General features: G+C 40.7%; 1 long non-coding RNA gene across 2 annotated transcripts in view; it reads right to left on the bottom strand.

The window, feature by feature from the left end:
- The window catches only part of LOC116463122 (uncharacterized), a 61,236-nt gene that overhangs the window by 5,645 nt on the left and 30,566 nt on the right, over positions 1-25,025 (bottom strand). The window contains exons 4-6 of one of the 2 annotated variants that reach the window (XR_004246574.2): positions 8,289-10,365; positions 6,563-7,127; positions 5,834-5,934 (exon numbers count right to left, since the gene is read on the bottom strand). This is a non-coding gene — a long non-coding RNA (uncharacterized LOC116463122). Of the gene's footprint in view, positions 1-5,833; positions 5,935-6,562; positions 10,366-25,025 lie in introns of both variants that reach the window. The other variant, XR_009211978.1, reaches the window with a different exon arrangement.

Below are 25,025 nucleotides of genomic sequence, written 5' to 3'. Positions count from 1 at the left end.
TGAGTCAATACTCCTTAATAAACTCCCCTTATATATACATCTATCCTATTAGTTCTGTTCCTCTAGAGAACGCTGACTAATACACTGGGTAATGCTACTGCAAGTAACAGCCATGATGGGGAGTGTCAGGAGAGACTGCTAAAATAAAATCAGTCAATGTATTTCAAAGAATGTCCTGTTGTGTTTCATCATGGCACAGGCTGTCTCTGTGTGGCAATATAGAAAGGAGCTTCCTTTCCATTACATTGGTTAAGTTCTTTGATAATGTGAAAAACAGCAAGAAAGTAAAGATCAAGGTTTTTCAATTACTTTTTAATAGGGGCAAAGGTGTTTGTGTTTGTTTTTTTGGGGGGGGGAAACTAGTAACAACTGACTATAGGTCCTTTCCCATCTACCAATACTGCTCTCAACTTCAAGGCTGTATAGAGTTATTCTCATTGTCTGAACATTCATTATCAAGTCCCTGATATTATGAGATTGCAAAAGATGTGGCAAGCTGGACAATTCTAACAATCGACTGACCCCATTTACAAAACAGTCTCTAGCCATGCTTCAAAATCTTGGTTATCTGAATATTGATGATAATTTTATGGTATAAACATTCTACAATACAATGCAAATTAACTCAAAAGAAAAATTGCCAATTTTGCCATCTATATAAGGTGACATAAAGTCATTGAAAAGAATGCTAAATAATTATCCTATTCACAAAGCCACTGGCAAATAAGGATCTCACAGAATTAGAACAGTTGACAACTGAAGAAGAGAAATTTGACAAGGATGATGATACTTGGAAAAGAATGATTTTAATAAAAAAGGATTAAGAAAAGATCTTGTAAAATATGAGGAAATTCTTGAATATATTTGCAAAGAAAAATGATCCTCTTTCTAGTTTGCAAAGGAAGACAAATGCAAACTTTGCTATCAGATAACTTTGTGGAAAAATTCTACCCCTAAAAAAGCAATCAGTAGTTAATTACTCTTTTATCCTAAGAATTATCACAACAGATACAATTATAACCTAAAAGTTTTTAATGTAATATAAAACAATTTTCATAATTTTAGCTTCACTTTTCATAAGATCCTAGTCTAACTTTCTTTTTTATTTTCTATTTACTATTAAATTTTGGTTCCCATTTTGTGCAGATTCACTGTGAAGTGGATCCTTCCTGGTATCAATTATTCTTGGATAATGAGGACTTTCCGTACTTTATGATGACAGAACAAGGGCTAAATGGGGTTACCAAGACAAGATTGCAGGCTCATCTTCAACTTCACTTCAGTAAAAAACCATTCTAAGGACCACAGAGACTGAAATGCAATGAGTTGAAGCACTTTTCACCTTGTTTCCCATTCAAGATTTATGTCCTCATGACAGCTCTGATGAAGGCCTTGCAGCCCTGCAGATAGAGGTTGATGCTGACATTTCTGGATTTAGCAGAGACTTGGTAAAGACTCAGTTCTCCAGAGTAAACCCAGTTGAATCTGGGTCCTCAAGTAGAAAGGTCTTTTCCTTAGAAAATTATTCTAAGACTAAATATGCTGCATTGCCATGCACAGAGATGTATAATATTAACTCAGCAAATTCTTAGAAAAACCTCCTCTTTTTCTTTGCCCCAGAAATACTCTTATTCAGTTCTTACATACTACGGATAGTACTAAAAATGTGGGTGAAATGGTTCCCTGACATAATCAGATATTTTATTTACTTATAGATGCATCATGGTGTTATTTTCTTGCAAATGACTTAATAACAAGTAATTATTTTGTAAAATATCTCTTAAAAATGACCTCTAAACACATTCAGCTCTCAAGAATTCTGCCTCTCTCACAAAAATAATCTTCCTGTAGATTTTAGAATTTTTTTGTTGTATACACTGTACAATAATCTTAGTTGATGAGGAAGTATAAATGCTAAAGATTAATCCTCAATTTAAATAACTTCTTACTTTTGGAAACTCCATTGAAACTGAGCAAATATCTGTTAAAAAGAGCACAAATTATATTTAAATATTCAACATACTAATATGAAAATAGAAGCCTTTCAAAAATACGTGAGCATCTTTCTTCTTAGTCAATTATTTCTCCTCCTGGCTACTATAAAGTGTGACTAATAAGTCAATAGCACCTTTCCTAAAAGGTTAAAACCAAAAAACATAATCTTTGTTTCTGCTGAACATGAACTGTTTGAGTTTCCTGATGAGAAGTCATGCAAATTTCACCTCTACTCAAAAGAGACAGAGCTCCATTCCTCACAGAGTCAGAAACTATTCCATGTTAAACACAACTTACATTAGAACGCCTTGTGGCAATGGTACTTAAAACAGCATCATTTAAAAGAGATCTTTAATTCAGAAAACAAAGATTTAAAACAAACAAACAACAACAACAACAAAAAACACCCAAGCCCATTGAGATGTAGAGCTATGGCAAAATTGTCACGTGTCCCTACTGGAATATTAGTAATACTGGCATTAAGCCATCTTAATATTAGTCTCCTCTCAATACATTTTTTTTTTTTTGAGATGTAGTCTGGCTGTGTCACCCAGGCTGGAGTGCAGGGGTGCCATCTCCGCTCACTGCAACCTCCACCTCCCGGGTTCAAGTGATTCTCTCACCTCAGCCTCCCAAGTAGCTGGGACTAGAGGCACCCACCCACCACGTCTGGCTAATTTTTGTATTTTTGGTAGATACAGGGTCTCACCATGTTGGTCAGGCTGGTCTTGAACTCCTGATCGCAGTTGATCCCCACCCCTTGGCCTCCCAAAGTGCTGGGATTACAGGCATGAGCCACCATGCCTGGCCCTCTCAGTGATTTAGACGTTAGTTTGCCAGTCCACCAGTTTTCTTGTTCTTTTGCCTTTTACCCTTGGTTTCCCTCCTTCCAAACACAAGGCCCATTGGAGCATCCACTACAAGGAGGATATAACAATCGGAAATGAAACTTGAATTTGTCAGCTTCAACAGTTGTTTGCAACTCTAATTCAAAGAGCTGAATTTAAAATGTCGATAGATTTAGGACCGTTTTTATGCACTTCCATGATTTGTACCATTCCTGGTGAATTTTCTTTTCGTGTGATCAATGTGTATTCCCCTGCACCAAGTGTTAAGAAATGAAACATGCCATTAACTTCATTTCTTTTTTCAAAAATACATGTAAATCTAACTCTGATAGAAAACTTAAAGGCAGTCATCACTGGGACTCGATTCTCTATTTCTATCGTCCCCTATTGCCAGCCAGGATCCCTTTACGGCTTCTGTGGTCTCACACGAGGCACAATATTTGGGAAGCTCCACTTCTCTGTGGCCCATTCTGGCCAACCTTTATATTGATTACACTTGCCTAAGGCTTCGTAGGCCTTGGAAGCTGCGCCACAGTTTGAGTGCCACCCCTTAGACAGGAGGGTGCCGTGCTTTGGGAGCAGGTGCTGGAGATGGGCATTCCCTCCTGCTCTTCTGAGGTTCTATACCCTCTTTCAGTTGCTAAAAGTAAAAATCTAACTACTGTTCCCTTCTTGTCTAGATTAATCATTCTCTCTCATCCCTTATCTTCTCCTTCACCCCCAAATTGATTACCTGTCTTTCTTTCTTGTGTCGAAAACTCTCAATTATTTTGTTTTCAAAAACAAAACCCAGAAAGAGAGATTGTCCTCAGGCAACTTCCACTTGACTTTGAAACATAGAGTTCCCCCAAGAAGAAAATCCCAAAGTCCATCACTCTTCTTCGAAAAATATAAAGAAATAAACGAGAAGAGTCAAATATAATAGATCTCAATAATGATCAATTATGACGTGGTTTATGATTAAATAAGAAACATGAAAATGCAAAAAAAAATTGCAATGAGTAAGGTGATGAATAAAGAACATCAAATGGAGGTGGAAAAAAGTTGTTTTTGGCCATCATTAAAAACTAAGTTGTTTTGACTTAATCTGAGCTCAGACTTTTGTTCTGTTTTGTTTTGTTTTTGAGACAGAGTCTCGCTCTGTCACCCAGGCTGGAGTGCAGTGGCATGATCTCTGCTCACTGCAACCTCTGCCTCCTGGGCTTCAAGCAATTCTCCTGCCTCAGCCTCCTGAGTATCTGGGATTACAGGCACATGCTACCATGCCCGGCTGATTTTTGTATTTTTAGTAGAGACAGGGTTTCGTCATCTTGGTCAGGCTGGTCTTAAACTCCTGACCTCATGGATCCATCCACCTTGGCCTCCCAAAGTGCTGGGATTACAGCAGCCATGAGCCACTGCCTGGGCCTGAGCTCAGATTGCTGACAAAGATTGTGTTCACATGATTTTTGGATTCCACAACCCCCAAATCAAAAGAGAATCTCCAGCTTTGATATTTTGGCCTTCAAAAATCAATTCCAGCAACATTCAATGTTCCTTCAAGGAAAGGCATTGATATGGTTTGGCTCTGTGTCCCCATCCAAATCTCATCTGAATTATAACCCCCACATGTTAAGGGAGGGACCTGGTGGGAGGTGACTGGATCATGGGGGCAGTTCCCCCATGCTGTTCTCGTGATAGCGAGTGAATTCTCATGAGATCTGATGGTTTAAAGTGTGGCACTTCCTCACTCTCACTCTCTCCAGCTGCCATACAAGACGTGCCTTGCTTCATTTCCTGAGGCCTCCCCAGCCATGCGGAACTGAGTCAGTTAAAGCTGCTTTCTTTATAAATTACCTACTCTCAGGTAGTATCTTTACAGCAGTGTGAAAACAGACTCATACAGGTATGTACACCAAATGTCCTTCAAAATCACCAAGTGCAGATTCTTGGACCCTATTTGAGACCACTGCTCCTTGCTGTATTGATGACTTTGCACTGTTATAGGAGTCTACACACTCAGGCCCAACACATGACCTAATCAGAGCCAAGTATTCTTTCAGTCATTGTCCAGTTAAAAATGTCCATCTTACCCAGGTGTAAGGCAGCACTTGGTACCCTGTGCTCTCACTGGCCCTGCCAGTGGCCCAGCCTCTTAGGCCTTAATCCCCAACCCTGATCCCTTTTCCCAGAATTTCTCTGTAGCTTGGTGTGTGAAGAACCAGGCTCTTGTAAACAATTCTCACCCTATGCTTTACATGAAAGGGTTGGCAGCAGGGACTGGCAGTGTTCGGGGGTGGGGGACACAGTTTCCTGCCTCCCCTTTGCTGGGCAGATGGTTTTCTGGTAACATCAGGCTGGAGCTGATGGGACTTGTTTGGAAGTTGAGCTGTTGGGACAACTGTTTCTGTCCTCATCCATGTGACCAGGCAAAGCCAGCTCAGCAAACAGCCTGGTGCATAAGCTCACTGCTGTGGCCAAAGATCTGGGCATGGAGGCAGCAGATCCCTTCCCTGTCCAGTTATAAACATATTTGTCCAACTTATCTCCGAGGTGGGGGCCCCTGGAGGTCTAATTCCTACAAGTTAAGTGTCTGGCTAGAAAACTTCCATTGTTGGGACAGAGGAGGGGAAGAGAAGTTCTGAAAGTGAATATCAGAGTCTCTGGGTGTGTCAGGGATAAGGGTTGCAGCCTCATGTTCCATAAGAACAAGGGGGCCTAGGACACTGGCACTCGATGGCAGGGCCCTAGTGTGCTGGGCATACTGTGCTGTGTCTGGTGAAATCCAACTTCCCCAGGTCTCCTCACCCCTGCGGGACAGCCTTCCAGGCTGGGCACCTGCTCTGTCTCCTCATCCTTCTACTTTTTTCAAAAAAACAAATTCCATCTCAGGACTTCCATCCCCTTCTCAGCCTCTGTCATGTCCCCCTCTTTCTGGCTCGCCTCATTTCAAGGGCCTTGTTTGTCTGTCCCTGGCAGAGGCCGTGAGGACAGGTGAGTGAGTTGCTTACCTGGCTGGCCCCTGTCTGGCTCCAGGTTGTCTTTCAATGGCTCTGGTTATTGCCGCAAGCATCACTTTGTCACTGTCATCCCTGCAGAAAATCATCCCATCCTGAAAAAATCCAGACAAATTATCCACAGAAAGCTTTTCTTTAAATATTTAGTCCAGTTTGTCTAATTCACCTTGGGCTGCATGCTAGGTGAAGCTCCTCTCCAGGTCCTCCAGGAGAGCTGACAGCTTTGTTTTCAATACTGCTCTTGGTTCTGAGGGCTCACCTCTGCTCTGCACCCTATTAGAGGCACAGCTCCATTTTGTCATTTAGAATTGTTGTTATTCAGTGGTATAAACCTGTGTAACAACCCTCAGCAATCCTAGACAAGGTATTCGAAATTGAGCAGGTCATGACTAGGGAGACCTTAAAATCATCCCAATCAAAACCTGCTGAGAGTGAAAGGGGAGCCACTGATCTCCCTGGGACAAGCATCTAGCAGGACCATCCTGAGCAAACTGAAACGATCACCACCTTAGTCGGGACTGACGCTCTGAGAAGTGCTACCCTGGCCAGTTTCTCTTTATTTTTTAAAGACTGATCTTGACTTTCCGTTAAACCTCCATTTCTACTTATAGTTGAAAAAACTTAATTTTGCCATTTAAGACTAGCTTGATTCAGATTTAAAACACAACCCAGTCTCTCTAGGAACCCACACTCGGACTCTCGGTGCCCATCTCTCCTCCTTACCTTTTCCTGGTAACATCTGGGTGCTGGTGGACATTTCCTGAAGATTGTCCATTTCGGTGAGGATCCTTTGGTCTGAGGGCTATTCGGCAGTCGCTGCTGTGCCTGTTGACTTTTGGCTGATGGGCAGCCCAGCCCTCTAAGTCATTGGGCACGGGGTCCTGCCCTCAATTGCTGCCCAAATGGCTCCACTGGAGTACCTTCCATTTTGTTTTCAGCATGCTCAAAGCCCAGCGTCACCTGCCCTGCTACTTAGGCCTCACACTGTGTCCGGAATTGGTGGGTTCTTGGTCTCACTGACTTTAAAAATGAAGCCGTGGACCCTCGATGTGAGTGTTACAGTTTTTAAAGGCGGCGTGTCCAGAGTTTGTTCCTTCTGATGTTCGGATGTGTTTGGAGTTGCTTTCTTCTGGTGGGTTCGTGGTCTTGCTGGCTCAGGAGTGTAGCTGCGGACCTTCGCGGTGAGTTACAGCTCTTAAGGCGGCGCATCTTAAGGCGGCATGCTGGAGTTGTTCCTTCCTCCGGGTAGGTTCGTGGTCTCACTGGCTTCAGGAGTGAAGCTGCAGACCTTCACGGTGAGTGTTACAGCTCATAAATGCAGTGTGGACCCGAAGAGCGAGCAGCAGCAAGATTTATTGCAAATAGCAAAACAACTAACCTCCCACAGTGTGGAACGACACCTGACCGGGTTGCCACTGCTAGCTGGGGCAGCCTGCTTTTATTCTCTTATCTGGCCCCACCCACATCCTGCTGATTGGTCCATTTTACAGAGAGCTGATTGGTCCATTTTGACAGGGAGCTGATTGGTCCGTTTTGACAGGGTGCTGATTGGTACATTTACAATCCCTGAGCTAGACACAAAAGTTTGCCATATCCTCACTAGATTAGCTAGGTACAGAGTATGGACACAAAGGTTCTCCAAGTTCCCACCAGAGTAGCTAGAAACAAAGTGTCAATTGGTGCATTCACAAACCCTGAGCTAGACACAGGGTGCTGATTGGTGTGCTTACAAACCTTGAGCTAGATACAGAGTGCTGATTGGTGTATTTACAATCCCTTAGCTAGACATAAAGGTTCTCCAAGTCCCCACCAGACTCAGGAGCCCAACTGGCTTCACCCAGTGGATCCCGCATTGGGGCCACAGGTGGAGCTGCCTGCCAGTCCCGTGCCATGTGCCCGCACTCCTCAGCCCTTGGGGGGTTGATGGGACTGGGCGCCGTGGAGCAGGGGGCGGCGCTCGTCGGAGAGGCTCCCGCCGCACAGGTGCCCACGGAGGGGTAGGGAGGCTCAGGCATGGCAGGCTGCAGGTCCCGAGCCCTGCCCCTGGGGGAGGCAGCTAAGGCCCCGCGAGAAATTGAGCACAGCAGCTGCTGGCCCAGGTGCTAAGGCCCTCACTGCCTGCGGCCAGCGGGGCCTGCCGGCCACTCCGAGTGCGGGCCCTCAGAGCCCACGCCCACCCGGAACTCGCGCTGGGCCGCAAGCACTGCAGGCAGCCCCGGTTCCCGCAGCCGCCTCTCCCTCCACACCTCCCCGCATGCTGAGGGAACCGGCTCCGGCCTTGGCCAGCCCAGAAAGGGGCTCCCACAGTGCAGTGGCGGGCTGAAGGGCTCCTCAAGCACAGCCAGAGTGGGCGCCAAGGCCGAAGAGGCACCAAGAGCGAGTGAGGGCTGTGAGGGCTGCCAGCACACTGTCACCTCTCAACACTGCTGCAGTTTCCTCCCAGGCTTACCTCTATTTAGAGTCAGGCTGGCTGGAGAGGATTCACCTCTCAGCCTTGCTTCAGAGCCTCCTTGGCTTCCTCTGGAGCACTTCCTGGAAGATCTACTGCAGACCCTGCCAGGGCATGGGAGAATATCTGGACTTCTTGGGCACCAAGTATGGGCTCTGGGTGAAAGGGGTGGGTTGGAGAGGTATTTCTTAAGCAGTTAAATCCATGATCTACTGCTCTTCTTTTTTTGACCCTTCAGTTACTTTGTTTACTTCTCTAAAGGATTTACATATTTTAAGTTTTGTTTTTTTTTTTTTTTTTTGACAGAGTCTTGTTCTTTTTTTTCAAAGACAAGGCCTATCTCCAGGCTAGAGTGCAGTGGTGCGATCATAGCTCACTGCAGCCTCGAAACTCCTGGGTTCATGGGTTCAAGTGATCCTCCTGCCTCAGCCTCCTGAGTAGCTGGGATTATAGGCATGTGCCATTGCATCTGGCTAATTTTTTTAAAAGTTTTTTGTAGAAATGAGGGGTCTCACTTTGTTGTCCAGACAGGTCTCAAACTTCTGGCTTCAAAGGATCCTCCCCTGGTTTCCAAGGATCCTCCCCTATGTTAACTCTCTTCATCTTCACAACAACCTTATAGAGTACATGCTATTAACACCCTGAGGTTATGGATGAAGAAACAGGCGCAGCAAATGGGTGATTTGCCTAAGGTTGGGCAACAAATCAGAAACAGGTAGGATATGAGCCCAGGAATCCTAGTATCAGAGTCTGTACTCAGAAACACTAGGCAGAGAGAAATTCTTGAACTTTGAGAGTAGGCTATTAAAATGTGATTATTCAACAAGAAATTTCTCTTCTAAATAAATTATTTAGATGTTAAAAATTCTTCTGACATGAACAAATACTCTTGACACTCAATAGTTCAGAGAATCTAGGTCAGACCTTTTACTCTGATAACCTAGTTCTTCACTAAAAAGCAACATCTACTACCATTATTACCAATAATTAAAATAATAATGGCAATGATTTCATGGACCTGCTGCTTATAAACTTCACTGATATGATAATATAGTAAATATAATTTGTTCAGAATTAGGAGCCTGACCTCTAGTGTCATGATTTTTAATTAGCTGGATGTTAATAAATATTGGGATAGTTTTTAGTGCTATAAGTATTTTTTTAATAAAAAGTCTTCTCCTTGAATACTTGTGATTTTTTTCATTCTTTTTTCTTTTCTTCCCTTAAGAAAGCAAATATTTATTTCAAATACAGAGAAATTAGTCACTCTGTTTTCAGTGTTCCTTTATTTTTACATCTCTAATTTAATCTTGTACTAATTCCAAAAAAACAATTGTGCAATTTTGGGTTTTTCGAAATACGTCTCATTCATTCCCTAAAGCTTTGGAAATGCTCCACGGTGCTCCTTTCCCCAAGACTTTTTGCATTTTAAAAAATTCCCTTTCTGTTTTAGAGCCAAACTTTGCCCTTCTCCCAAACTTCTATATTTTAAAAATACTCTTGTCTTATTTTCTAATGATTGGGTGAATTTCATTTCTACCACTTTTCTATTTTTTTTTTCCCCTGGATTGTTTTGGTGATTCAATTTCTGGGCTCCAAATGTATAGTTGCCAGATTTTTACTGCTATTGGCCATAAAATCCTGCCCAGTCACTGGGCTGTAAAAAAGCAGATGCAAAATTGCTCCTACTGCCGGCTGCCAGCTGTGTAGCCCCGCAGCCAGAGGCAGAGACGCCATATTCCCCCCACTTTCCTTAGATTCAGGAGCCTGTTCAGTACTCATTGCCTATGTCACGACCTACATAGCTGCCTGTCAGTAACCGCCTAGGGCTTCTTATTTGTGCAAATAAGTTAGTTTCATTTTCATTTTGCTTGAATTTCCACATTGCCACTACATAGAGAATGTTTTCTTTATCTTTTCCCATTGACTTGTAAATAATTGTTACCCTAATCTTGCAGATACAATGATGCTGCATTGATTCTGGTGTGTTAGGTTCAGGTCACAGGAGCTACTCTCCTTTTCAAAGCAAGCAGCATCAGCACACTGATTCTTGGCTGGAATTCGGAGACCCGGAGACCTGGGCAGGAGACAGAAGCAGCATTGTATGAAAGGAAGAAAGAGAGACAAGAGGCGGCATCCTGGGTGTGAAACCAAAATAATATCATCTGTCTTGTCCAATTGAACTGACAATGCAAGGGGGCCAACCAGAGAAAGAATCTATGTGGTAAGCAATGGAGTAGAAACCAGATCAGATGAACGGCCAAAATGCACATTTATTTTCTCATTGGATTCTCATGGTCTCACCTCCATGGAGAGACAACTAGAATTTGACCCATGCAGTGTGACCAGAGGGCCTGGACGCCAAGTCTCTGCTTGACTGCCCTGGTTTACGGTCTTTGAGAGGTTATTTTCTGCCCAAGAGCATCCATTAGTACATGGGAATCCAGACTTGGAACATGCTCTGTCTGGCTCTGGAGTCCTCTAGGTTTTCAAATACTCTACTGAGATTGAGGCAAAGGCTCAGGAAACATCCCCTGAGCTGGAAAGGGCTGCTGTAATTGGTGTTCATAGGACACCTGTATAGTGGGCTGTTGACCCAGCTTGTACACAGTCTCAGTGAGGGTGATTTTTTTAAGAGTTATTTATGTTTTTGCTTATATCATGGCCCTTTAGAATACTCATTTGATTGCCTTGTAGTGGTTGTTATTTTTCTTTTATTTTGAGTGGGTGTGTTATTTTCCTTTCTGGCTGCTTCTTTTCCTGCCATTTTGGGGTTTGACCCAATTAATTACAAAATATAGAGTTCCTAGTAATTTTATTCATGTATTTAAGCCTCTTCTAGTGTGTTCATGTGTTTAATGTCAAAGCTTCTGTCTTACCCCAAAGTTTATATGGTTATATGATTATATCTCTCCCTTTACCCTTTCTTTGGAATCGATTTTTAAAAAATTAATAGACTCCATTTCTTTTAGCAATTTTAGGCTTACAGAAAAACTGGGCAGAAAATACAGAGCTCCTATATTCACCTCCCCCACTCCCACACACCATTTGTGGAAAAGACTATCTTTTTTCCACTAACTTGACTTTTCTCATTCATCAAGTATCAGTTGGTCTTATTTGTGTGGATCTATTTCTAGGCTCTGTATTCTGCTCCACTTATCTGTCTATTCTTTCACCAATACCATGCTGTCTTGATTATTGTAGCTTTATAGTACTTCCTGGAGTTGGATAGTGTAAGGCCTCTGATTGTATTCTTTTCTTTCTTACTTAATGAAACCCAATACTGGGTTGGCTATTCTGGGTCTTTTGCCTTTCCATACAAACTTTAGAACTAGTTTGTCAAAATTAAAAAAAAATTTTAAACCTTTACTGGTATTTGGATTGGAATTTCATTTAATCTATAGATCCAGTTGGGAAGAAGGGATATTTGACAATATTAAATCTTATCTATGTCCCTGGTGTATCTCTCCATTTATTTATATATTCTTTGGTTTCTTTCATCAGAGGTTTATAGCTTTTATCATATAAATCTTATACATATTTTGTTAGATTTATACCAATTCTTCAGTGTGAATGTAAATGGCATTATTTCTTAATTTCAAATTCCAGTTGTTCATTGTTGATATGTAAGAAAACAATTAACTTTTAAATATTAATCTTGTATCTGCCAACATTTCCATAATAGCTTACTAATTCCAGAAGGGGATTTTTGTTGTTGCTGATTCTTTCGGATTTTCTACACAGACAATCATACCATCTATATACGAAGACAGCTTTATTTCTTTCTTCCCAATCTGTATGCTTTTAATTTCTTTTTCTTGTCTTATTGCACTAGTTACGACTTCCAGTATGATCTAAAATAAGACTGGTGAGAGCAGGTATCCTTGCCTTCCTAAATTAAAAGGAAAGCATCTAGTTTCTCTTCATTAAGTATGAAGTTAGCTGTAGATTTTTTGTACATGTCCTTTATCAGTTTGAGAAAGTTTCCCTCTATTCCTAGTTTGCTTGGAGTTTTTACCATAAGTGGATGGTGGATTTTGTTAAATGCTTTTTCTTCATCTATTGATATGATCATATAATTTTTCTTCTTTAGCCTGTTGTTGTGATTGAATACATTATGATTTTCAAACATTGAACTAGTTCTGCATATCTGGAGTAAATCCCATTTGGTTATGGTGTATTGTTTGTTTTATACATTGTTGGATTCAATTTACTAATATTTTGTTGACGATTTTTGCATCTACTTTCCTGAGAGATACTAGTCTCTTGTTTTCCTTTCCTGTAATGCCTTAATCTGGTTTTGGCATTAAGGTTAGGCTGGTTTCATCGAATGAATTAAAAAGTATTTTCCTCTGTTTCTCTTTTCTCCTTGTTTCTTTTTACTTCTAGCTTTTTTTTCCATGCATCCAAAAATGGTCAATAATTCTAAACTGATGTCTATTAAACATGGCTTGCCTCACCCCATATGTTGCATCATATTTTATGCAAGGAAACAGAGACAACTATTAGCTTTTAATCATTTTGTGTACTGATGCTTTAACACTGTGGCTACTTTTTGTAAAACTCCCATCTAAGCCAGAAATGTCTTATTATCAGCAATAGCATAAAGAAAAATTTTCTGAAAGTTATCTTTGTCTTGGATATCATCTCGAGATCAATTGTCAATAATTCTATTTTTTTGGCATCATTGTAAATCAAGCAAAGTAGCTTTCAGAAAATTTCCCTTATAGGAATAATGCTAAACTGAAGAGATGTATACTCAGAGAAGAAGCAGCCTTTTGTAAGGAAAATTTCTCTGAATAAAACTGTCTTTAAAAGACTTTGCAACAACAAAAAAAGAGCTAGTTTCTGCAGGAGGAAGAAAAAAAAAACTCCGACTCTAAATCCAAGGCCAGTGACACCACACTGCATATAATACAGTTTCTTTTTTGCAACAGTAAGAACATGAGCACAAAGGGAACATTTATGAGAGCCAGCATGATCAATTTGAGGAAAACAGCAGTTAGAAACTGCAAGCCAATTTTTTTTCTGTCTAGAAAATCAATGAACCACAAACATCTAATAAATCGGTCAATTATACACAGATGCCAGGCTGTACAAAAGATGTATATTAGTTTTAGCAAATCATGACTGTCTCATAGAGATTTTATGACAGAAAGTTCCACTGATTAAAATGTCAGTATAAAACATTGCCTTTCATTCAAATAGCTAGTCCAGACTCACCCTCTGTAATGATGGAATGTAATAATTAGATAGTGGGCAAAGCCTACATGTTAGCAAACAACAACAAAAATAATCAGACTGCTCAAAGAAAATGAAAGAGCTGGTGAAGCACAACTGAGGTGGTCTCGGGCTTAGCTCCCCAGTGAAAGCATCCAGAGTAACACCCAGGTACTCAGATGGCAGGCACTGCACGTGTTTCCATGACAACTCCAAGGACCTGGCTGGGGACTTATCACTGAGGTTGCAGTGTTGGGATTTCTCTGAAAAAAGAAATAAGAACTGTGTTTTAATTAAAGAAATATTTTTTTAAAGTATAACTTAATTTTAATTAATTAATATTTTAATAGTATTAATTTTTTATGTTAATACTATTAATTGTTTTAAAATTGATATTCCTGCTTGAGCCCAGGAGTTCAAGGCTGCAGTGAGATATGATTGTGCCAATGTACTCCAGCTTGGGCAACAGCAAGACCCTGTTTCTAAAATAAATAAATAAAATTTAAAAATAAAAAATAAAAAAATTTTATCCCTAATTTTAAAAGTTAGTGATCATTTAAAAAGCCTTTGAGTTTTTCCTTGGCCTCACTGCCTGGGGTACCATAGTACAGCATGGCAAGTTCCCCTTTATATTCTGTAGTAAGATGTTCTAGCATAGATGTGGGCAGAGGCTTCCTGACTTCCCAGCAGGGCCTGCTTTGTTTGTACTTGCAGACACACAGCCCCAAGAGTAACTCTGGGCCTGAGTGAAAAAACCCTTTGTAGAGGGGTAATGGACCAGATGAAAGTCTTCACGTAGAATTTTCCCCACTCCCCGTTTTTGGATCTTGCACCTTTATTTGTATCATCTTCCCCCACTGTCTTCAGTCCTGACTATCCAGGCAACAAAAAGGATATCTCTCTTTGGTTTCTTTCCTCATTATGTGGGAAAAATCAGCTGAAAATCCACAAGCGTCCTAATATTCAATAATGAGAGATGCTGTGCTCAGCACTTGTCTCCAGATCTTGAGTGACACTCTATCCCAGAATGCTGTGGTCAGTTACTGTTAGGAACTAAATGTCTGTGTTCCCCCCAAAATTCATGTTTTGAAGTCCTAACCTCCAGTGTTGCTGTATTTGGAAAGGGGCCCTGAAGAATTAATTAAGATTCAATAAGGTCATAAGAGTTGATCCTGATCTGATAGGATTAGTGCCCCTAGGAGAAGAGACACCCAGAGCTCTTTCCCCATTCCCCCACCATGAGTATGCACTGAGGAAAGGCCATGTGGGGACACAGTGAGAAGGTGACCAGGTGACTGTCTGCAAGCCAGAGAGTCCTCACCAGAAACCAAGTCACCAGAACCTTGATCTTGGACGCCCAGCCTCCAGAACATAGAGAAAATACGTTTTTGTGGTTTAAGGCCCCCAGTCTATGTTATGGGCAGCCCAAGCTGGCGAATATAATGGCATCAGAGAGGGAGACAGCCATCACATAAGACTCCCTCCATTAGACACGAATGGTATCAGCCAGGCAGTCCCAGAAGCCTGCAATAGAAAAGCACCATTCACTGACCCTCATGTTTGGAGTGATGGTATGTTCTCCCATACATACAAATGTGTCTAGAAATCCCAAGGTAAGACAGCATGTCTAGTGAGTTCTGGAGAATGACTGCCCAGTGTCCACTTGGCTTATGTGATGGAGGCTACTGGAGCCTCAGGACACAATTGTCAGACACATTGAACACTGCCATAACATCTGACAGATGGAGCACAGATGTGCAGCGACTTCCACCAAGGCCAGGCAACCTGTGGATAATCAGAAAAGAAACCATAAGGGATGTAAAATCGAACTCTGCTTTTCTTCTTGATCATTGGGTACCACTTTGGGCAACAAAGTAGAGAATTTATTTTGACTTCTTTAGCCCCATCAAGGCCCGTGGTTCTCCCTGACACCCCTCGCCACCTCATTTCTTCATCTGCAGGCTGTGCTGGGATGCTAGGCTGTTCCTCCCATTAGGAGCAGCTCAGTGGGAGTAGATGCAAGTAGAAGGAGAGAGGAATCTGCATGCACTGGGCTGAGGGTGATTTGTTCATTTCTTAGATTAATCAGTAACATCTTGATTGATGCATTCTTAGTTTAGTGCTCTGGTTGTTACTGCTTCCTGAGAATATTCTTTTCTTCCATTTTTGTCTCTTTCTTGTTTTCCATACTCCAAGTCAAAATTCTTAGAGTTCTTTGACCCTGAATATATTTTCAGCGTATGAACTATAATACATTGAAATCTAAACTCCATGTGTTGTTAAAGTATATCACTGGTGACACTATTGTAGCTACTCATTTTAAAATAAATGTCTCTAGGGAGCTTAAGGTTCGTCCTTGTATTAGTCAGGGTTCTCTAGAGGGACAGAACTAATAGGATAGATGTATATATGAAAGGGTGTTTATTAAGGGGAATTGACTCACTCAATCACAAGGTAAAGTCCTATGATAAGCTGTCTGCAAGCTGAGGAGCAAGAAAGCCAGTAGCGGATTAGTCTGAGTCCCAAAACCTCAAAAGTAGGGAAGCTGACAGTGCAGGCTTCAGTCTGTGGCCAAAGGCCAGAGAACCCCGGCAAACCACTGGTGTTAAGTCCAGGAGTCCAAAAGCTGAAGAACTTGGAGTCTGATGATGTTCGAGGGCAGGAAGCATCCGGTACGGGAGAAAGATGGAGGCTGGAAGACTCAGCAAGTCAAGACCTTCCACATTCTTCTACCTGCTTTATTCTAGCCATGCTGGCAGCTGAGTAGAAGGTGCCCATCCAGATTGAGGGTGGGTCTGCCTCTCCCAGTCCATTGACTCAAATGTTAAATCTCCTTTGGCAACACCCTCACAGACACACCCAGGAACAATACTTTGCATCCTTCAATCCAATCGAGTTGACAATAGTAACCATCACAATCCTCCTCCATGACTCTTCAAATGCTGTTTTCTTTGAAGGAAACACTGTGTATGGACCTCTTTGATTTTTCACTCTAGCAGTTCTATTGAAAGCACATCCACTTGATAGTAATATGCTGGTAAGTGTTTAATAATTGGTGCTCTTTGGGTGTTTGCCAATTTCCATGGTGTATAATAAATATCTCTACTATTTATTAACCTATTTTGAGCCACCAATATGGTGTCACTGAATGTGAAATTGGGAAGAGATTCATACAATTGACACTCCAACCCCTACATGCTATGGATAGGGGGTCTAATTAACTCTGCACCTGACCTTTGATAAGAGCCCTGCTCCTAGGGGTTTCTTGTCCCTTAAAATCAACCTTTGTCAGGAGGATCACTTAAGCCCAGAGTTCCAGGCTGCAGTGAGCTATGATTGCACCACTGCACTCCAGCCTGAGCAACAGAGTGAGACCCCTTTACTAAAAAACAAGCAAACAAAAAAACAATAGCCTTTGTTACCTGACCTCACATATGAAATGCGTGCATTGGCTCCCCAAACATGATGGGGAAAATATAACAAGGATTTTAAAACACAGGAAAATTTGAAAGTTTTCCCACACCCTTCTTCCCCAGGCCACATCCTGACCTCTTTAGCTCAGAAACAATATTTCACCATACAGAACCATTTCCACCATGCCTATATGATCCAGTTCATTCATTAAACATTGATAAGTAGAATTTTCTGCTTCAGTGGCAAGTGGAATGATATTGGTGAAATAGTGATATATATTCAATTTGATTATAAAAATAAAAAAAGAGTAAAAGACTTTCTGTTGCATGTTCATGTCAAAAGCGAGGAAACGGTTGATTGTATCTGGTGTATCAAACATCTAGTGGTCAGTGCTTGGGGCCACCACAGTGGTTTTCTCACCAGAGCTGCTCTGCACTGGGGTTTCTGGGATTGTTCCTGGCTGTCCAGTCCACTGCCTAGCTCTCCAGCATTCCCAAAATTCTGTGGGCTGCCCACTATTCTTTGAACAGCTCTCTTTTCTGCTAACTTGAACCAAGCTGGCTTTTATTGCAACTCAGAACTCAGGCTCTAGGGCAAGACAGCTTTGGTTCAAATTCCAGATGCCTCAGCTACTAGCTTGTGTCCTTAGGCAAATTTCTCTCCACAAATTCATCATCTGTAAAAGGGGGATAATACTTCCCATTAAGTTATTATGATGCTTAAATGAAGTAATACGTGCACATGTTATAGAACAATGCCGGGCACATAGTAAGCCCTCAGTAACTGTTAGCTATTATCATCATGTTGGATACATTACAGCAAAAATTAGTTGACGTCAACCAATTCCAAATACAAAGGGAAAACGAACAGCCGTGAAGCCACTGCTTTTGTGTCACATATTTTACATGTTCTCAAACATAAGAAACCTCTTCATAGTATAATAGCTTCAAACTTGGTACAGAACAGAGCATATGTATTTACTTTTTCCATGGTAATCAGCAGTTTAGAAGTTGATCACTCTTTAAATCCAGCATCTGTTAATGTTTAAAGCAATTCATAGTTTTCCTCAGAGCACATGATTTTGGACAAAGACAACAACAAACAAAAGTGCCAAAATGGGCTCATTAGCCTGTGTGCATAAAATGAAATAATTTCAATAAATTCTCTGTATGTGCTGTGTATGTACTTATTCTATTCCATGTTAACAAAAGCTTTTATTGTCCTCCTCAAAAATTCCTCTGATACTTGCCTTTCAAATTCTGGAATGGCAGTGCTAATTTTAATGTCACATTCTTGTTTCCTTCTTGGCAAAATGTATTGTTTTGCTATAGTGTTCTGAATATTTTTAAAATGTTTCCAACATTTCTAACACATGGGCAATTTGAAAAACTCTAGCCTTTTACTTCTTTATTTTTTCTCTTTCTTTTGATTTAATAAAATTAGGAAAGAAACTCTTGCATTTTCTTTCTTCTTTTTGAGACAGAGTCTTGCTCTGTCATTGGGCTGGAGTGCAGTGCCATCATCACAGCTCACTGCCGCCACAACCTCCCAAGTTCAAGTGATCCTCTAACCTCAGCCTCCAAAGTAGCTTGGACCACAGGTACATGCCACCACGCCTGGCTAATTTTTTATGTTTTTTATAGAGATGGGATCGCCCTATGTTGCCCGGGCTGGTCTCGAACTCCTAAGCTCAAGCAATCCTCCCACCTTGACTTCCCAAAGTGCTGGGATTATAGGCATAAGCCACCATGCCTGGCCACCCCTTGCATTTTTCTAAAGCCTATTTTACAATTATCTCTTTGGTTGGTGCAAAAGTAACTGTGTTTTTCCCCATTACTTTTAATAGTGAGCTAGTGGCTTTTATAGAGATGATTTATCTATTCATTCAACAAATCGACACAGAGCCCTTACTTGGAGCAGGGCTGGGCTAATGCCAGGATGTTTTGATGAACAAAGCATGACCCCATCCTCAAAGAGTTTACAGTATGGTAGGAAGAGAGAGAAAGAAACAGGCTGTTCCCATAACCTGCAACTAGAGGTAAATTCATGATGCTAGGAGAACACAGCAGAAGGGCACCTAATCCAAACTCAGGGGATCAGGAAAGGATTCTCAGAGGAAATGACATTTGGCAGAGATTTGTACAATTACTAAGAGTTAGCCAATAAAGAATGGTATTTTTCTTTAACCTTCTTGTGGAAGGGTGTATAATTAAACTATGTCAAGCTCTGAATATGTTTCATAAATCTTTTTTTAAAAAATGAATTTTTTTATTGTCCTATAAGTACTCCATTTCTTTGAAAAGCAGGATGTAAATATAGTGGATTCCATAATTGAGAACTTTACACATATTTGCAGCATTAATTATACTCCCGGTTCTAAAATTCTGAAATATTTTATATACGTGTCTTAGTCAGTTGGGGCTACTATGAAAAATATCATAGAATAAGTGGCTTCAACAACAAACACTTAATTCTCACTGTTCTGGAGCCTAGAAGTCTGAAATCAGGATGCCAGCATGGTCAGGTTCCTGGTGAGGGCGTCTTCTTGACTTGTAGATACCTGCCTTTTAGTTGTATCCACACATGGCAGAGACAGAGAGATGGCTCTGGTCTTTTCATCCTTTTATAAAGGCACTAATCCACCATGGGGGCTGTACCCTCGTGACCTCATCTAAACCTATTTAGCTTTCACAGGCCCCAATACCATCTCATGGGAGATTAGGGATTCAATATATGGATTTTGGAAGGAAACAGTCAGTCCGTAGCAATGCTCTATTGCATTTATTTTTCTTCTCTTCTCTTCTCTTCCTTCTCTTCTCCTCTCCTCTCTTCTCTTCTCTTCTCTTCTCTTCTCTTCTCTTCTCTTCTCTTCTCTTCTCTTCTCTTTTCTCCTCTCTTCTCTTTTCTTTTTTCTACAGTCTCACTGTGTTGCCCAGGCTGGAGTGCAGTGGCATGAGCTTGGCTCACTGCAATCTCCACTTCCTAGGTTCAAGTGATTCTCTTGCTTCAGACTTCTGAGCAGCTGGGATTACAGGCATGCACCACCATGCTGTCTAATTTTTGTATTTTTACTAGAGATGAGGTTTTGCCATGTTGGCCAGGCTGGTCTCAAACTCCTGACCTCAAATGATCTGCTGGCTGCAGCCTCCCAACATGCTAGGATTACAGGCCTGTGCCACCGTGGCTGGCCATGTTTATTTTTCTTATGTGAGAAATAAATAAGTTTATTTTACTCACATGTTTCCCTACTAGTAAATTACATTCATTAAGATGAAAATTTTTAAGACCAATTTTTACATTGAATTTTTAAGCCCAATACACATTAACTAACTTCAAAGCAATTTCTCTCACAATGAAAATTCATGCATAAAATTAAACATAAGTTTTTAAATTACAAAATAGAGGTAACAAAATTATTTTTCATTTTTGCTCATACTTCTGCAATGTATGCAGTGGCTATTTTTTAAAAATAACATCCTTGAAGAAATTTTTTTTTTATAGAGTCTCACTCTGTCACCAGTTTGGAGTGCAGTGACACAATCTCGGCTCACTGCAACCTCTGCCTCTCAGGTTCAAGCGATTCTCTTGCCTCGGCTTCCCCAAGTAGCTGGGATTACAGGTGCCTGCCATCATGCCTGGCTATTTTTTGTTTTTTCAGTAGAGACAGGGTTTCACTATGTTGGCCAGGCTGGTCTCGAACTCCTGACCTCAGGTGATCCACCCGCCTTGGCCTCCCAAAGTGCTGAGATTACAGGTGCGAGCTACCATGCTCAGTCTTTGAGGAAATTTTGCACCCAGTGCTTCTATTTGTTGTTTTTGTTTTGTTTTGTTTTGTATTTTTTTTTTTGAGACGGAGTCTCGCTCTGTCGCCCAGGCTGGAGTGCAGTGGCGCAATCTCGGCTCACTGCAAGCTCCGCCTCCTGGGTTCACGCCATTCTCCTGCCTCAGCCTCTCCGAGTAGCTGGGACTACAGGCGCCCGCCACCACGCCCGGCTAATTTTTTGTATTTTTAGTAGAGACAGGGTTTCACCGTGGTCTCGATCTCCTGACCTCGTGATCCACCCACCTCAGCCTCCCAAAGTGCTGGGATTACAAGCGTGAGCCACCGCGCCCGGCCTATTTGTTTTGAAACATTACATTTTTCATGTTATGCTAAGATGCTAAAATATGACATATCAAAATTGTTTACTCTCATCAATTTTGCCTGTCTCACCTTCCTGCAACACAGCACTTCACTGGTTAATCCTGACTAGATCAACCTTCTACTTGCAAAATGTTGAATCTGTCCTTTCAACCAGCTTGACAATTGACATTTTATTCACAGCCACAAACTTCAAAAGGCACTCAATACTGCTCAGTATCCCTGTTTTCTAGTAAGTTTATTATTCTCCTCTGTGATAATATTTTAAATCTTCTTTCTCTGCTTAAACAGCCCATGCACCCTATCCCTCCCACCTTCAGCTGGTGACTCTGCCTTATTTTTCACTGTGGTAACAGAAATATTGTAGAAACAAAATTTACAATCATAAATGCTGGTGTGAGAAAATAGACTTATTTTTCTGTAACTGAATGAGTTTTGCCTCTAACTCTCATTCCACTGCTGATTCAGAAAATTGAATTCCAGATTTCTTCAGTCACTTCAGATTTTCTCAATATTTTCAAACTCAGTCCATTCAGGACTATACAAGTCTTTATTCTTCCCAGAGTGACATTTAAGATCCAGAAGGTTTACATCGTGTAATCAGGAAAAGGCATATATTCTACTTTTGAACACTGAAAAAATCTGGAAAGAATGACCAACAGTAGCAATGTTGATCTAGACATAGTGTTTCTCATTAAAAAGTACCAGGGCTTCTAAATTCAAAACTACAGGGTGTTTTGCTTAATTTTTTCAATATGAAACTTGTTCCTCCGTTCACCCATACCACAAATCCTTGTTGTCAAGAATGGGGATGATGGCCAGGCGCGGTGGCTCACGCCTGTAATCCCAGCACTTTGGGAGGCCGAGGTGGGCGGATCACGAGGTCAGGAGATTGAGACCACAGTGAAACCCTGTCTCTACTAAAAATACAAAAAATTAGCCGGGCGTGGTGGCGGGCGCCTGTAGTCCCAGCTACTCGGGAGGCTGAGGCAGGAGAATGGCGTGAACCCGGGAGGCGGAGCTTGCAGTGAGCCGAGATTGCGCCACTGCACTCCAGCCTGGGCGACAGAGCGAGACTCTGTCTCAAAAAAAAAAAAAAAAAAAAAAAAAAAATGGGGATGATAAATGAGAATTTCACATAATTACTCATTTGGCTTATTCTAAATTACACATAAAACAATCTAAGATTAACAATATCATGTTTTTAGCAATATGATTCTGAAAATGCTTCTACGTTTATTTTTCTGAGAATTCTTTCCATTTGTTTTATTCTATTTCTGTATTGTCAGAAATTATATTAACTTACTTTTTTCTTCCTTTCATTTCTCAGTTACTGTTGATTCTCCATATAATTATATATTTAGAACTTACCACTAGTCTTTATGTTGATTTTTTTGTTTCTATGATTCTCCAGTTTCTCAAGGAAGAACTGATGGGAACAGTATTTTCTGAATTTTTAAATTTTGATCATAGTTTGTCTGTGGTCTTCAACACTCGGCAGCCATTTTGGCTAGATATAAAATTCTTGGTTCCACATTTCCTCTTTTGGAGCATCTTAAATGTTATATTCCATTTTTCTTCTAGCATAAAGCATTGCTGTCAAACCTTTATAGGGCAATCTATTTTATTTCCCTCATATAGGTGACCCAGCCTTTTGCTAAGTGCTCAAGGAATTTTTTAAGTCCAATTATTTCATTAGAATCTATTTTAATATTGGTCACTTTGAGTTGGTTTTTCTGAGGATTCACTGTACCTTTTCAATATGTAGTATTAATCTTTTTATTGTTACTTAGAATAAGAAAATGTTTCCTTCCTTTTTCGTAGTTCTTATTGTTTGTTCTGTTCCCTAAACTTGGTTTTCTTCTTCAGAGCTTCCTATTACACGTATCTTGGATCTTTCTTGCCTGCCTTCTGTATTTGTGGCTTTCTTTACAACCCTTTCTACCTCTTTATTCTTTCATTATTTTTATATTAAAGTTTTACTCTTCTTAATTTTAATTTTCTGAAAGCATTTTCTATTCTATTTATTCACTATCTTTTTCTGGCTTAGATGTTATTTCAGAAATAATTTTTTTTAAAGTTTTAATTGTTTTCTGAGTTCTGTCTTCTCATTCCTGAATTTTCTTCTGCTCTATTCTGTCCTTTTAGATATTGCATCATTTTTTAAATGTGTTTTATAGTGTTGTAAAATATCAGCTTATATTTTTCATCTATTTGTGCACATGTCTCTTTGGCATGCTTTCATTGTTTTTAGGAACACTATTTTGCATTTTTTTCTTTTCCCCTTAATATGACCTTAATTCCTTTATCTTGCTCATTTTTATGTGAAATTAATTTTTTGAATTTTAGATTAATGTTTCCAACTTCATGGATCTTAGATCTTCCTCTTCTGTTGTTTTGTAATATGTTCGAAAATACAGTTGGCCCTCTGTATCCATGGACTTTACATCCATGGACTCAACAAATCAAAGACTGAAAATATCTTTTTGAAAATATTTTTAAAAATTGCATCTGTGTTGACATGTTCACTTTTTGTCTTGTCATTATTCCCTAAACAATATGGTATAACAACTGTTTGCAAAGCATTTGCATTTTGTTAGGCATTATAAGTAATCTAGAGATGACTTAAAGTATATGGGAGGATGTACATAAGTTGTGTGCAAATACTATGCTATTTTACACCAGACTTGAGCATCTGCAGATTTTGGCATTCTCAAAAGGTTCTGAAACCAATCCCACATGGATACCAAGGAACAACTGTACAATGGCTTATATTTTGAAATTTCTTGGCTTTGTTCCCTCTTCCTATTTTTAGCCAGACTTTCTTTTTTCCTTGGTCTCTGTTGACCCTCTCCTGCTAAATTTTGATTTGATTTCCAAGAATTTCACCTCTGTGTGGGGTGTTGTCCTGGAAGGGAGCTTTTGCTAGTTAGTTTTGAAGGTTCATAGGTCCAAACCACTTTAGCAACTTAAGGCCTTACAATTGGCTTGCTATTGTAGGGTGAAAACTCTTTCCAGTGTTAGCTACCATTCTCAGATTGATGTACGGAGCTGCAGGTGAGCCCTGAGGTTATTCTGAAGTTTCTTCAGTCCATCAGTTTTCCCATTGTTGCCATCTGCTTTCTCCTTCATAAACGCTGATTTTATGCATATTTTAAAGCTGTCAGGATAGAACTCACCTATCTTTTGAAGTTAATGAGATTACCTTTTCATTTAGTTTTGTTATAGATATAGTCCGGGTTTTATGTGCTTGTTATCCTAATTGCTGTGGGCTTTTATGAGGGGATTTAGGAAAATTAAAAACCAGTAGCTTCTTGCCATCTATGTGCCCCAACTTTCCCCAGTTTAGTCCCTTAAAACTGTAATCCAGAACGTGACATTCTTTTGCATATAACTTTTTTTTTTTTTTTGAGACAGCGTCTCACGTCGCCCAGACTGGAGTGCGGTGGTGCACTCATGATGGCTCACTGCAGCCTCGACCTCCCGGGCTCAGATGATCTTCCTACCTCAGCCTCCCAAGTGGCTGGAACTACAGACATGAACCACCATGTCTGGCTAATTTTTGTATTTTTTTTTGGTAGGGATAGAGTTTTGCCATGTTGCCCAGGCTGGTCTCGGACTCCTGGCCATAAGCAATCTATGTGCCTCGGCCTCCCAAAGTGCTGAGATGATAGGTATGAGCCACTGCGCTGGGCCCACTTATAACTTTTTGATGATTTTGCCTCATATTTAGAAGACATGTGAAGTCCTCACTATCACCTCAAAGATCACACATAATCTGGCCTCTGCCTACCTCCCTGAGTCCACTTTCTACCCATTTCCCCACATTCTCTATAGTACAGATGCACTGATTTGTAATAAACTAAATTTGTTCTGACTTTAGATTTTTTGTTTGCAGTTTCTTTTTGTTGCTGTCTAAGAAAGTCTTTGTCCAGCTCTTCTGACTGCATCATTATCATCCT

The sequence above is a fragment of the Hylobates moloch genome, unplaced genomic scaffold, assembly GCF_009828535.3.
Source record: "Hylobates moloch isolate HMO894 unplaced genomic scaffold, HMol_V3 SCAFFOLD_26, whole genome shotgun sequence".
Classification (NCBI taxonomy): domain Eukaryota; kingdom Metazoa; phylum Chordata; class Mammalia; order Primates; family Hylobatidae; genus Hylobates; species Hylobates moloch.
Note: the sequence above shows the minus strand (reverse complement) of the source record. Positions and strands in the feature narration are given on the sequence as shown.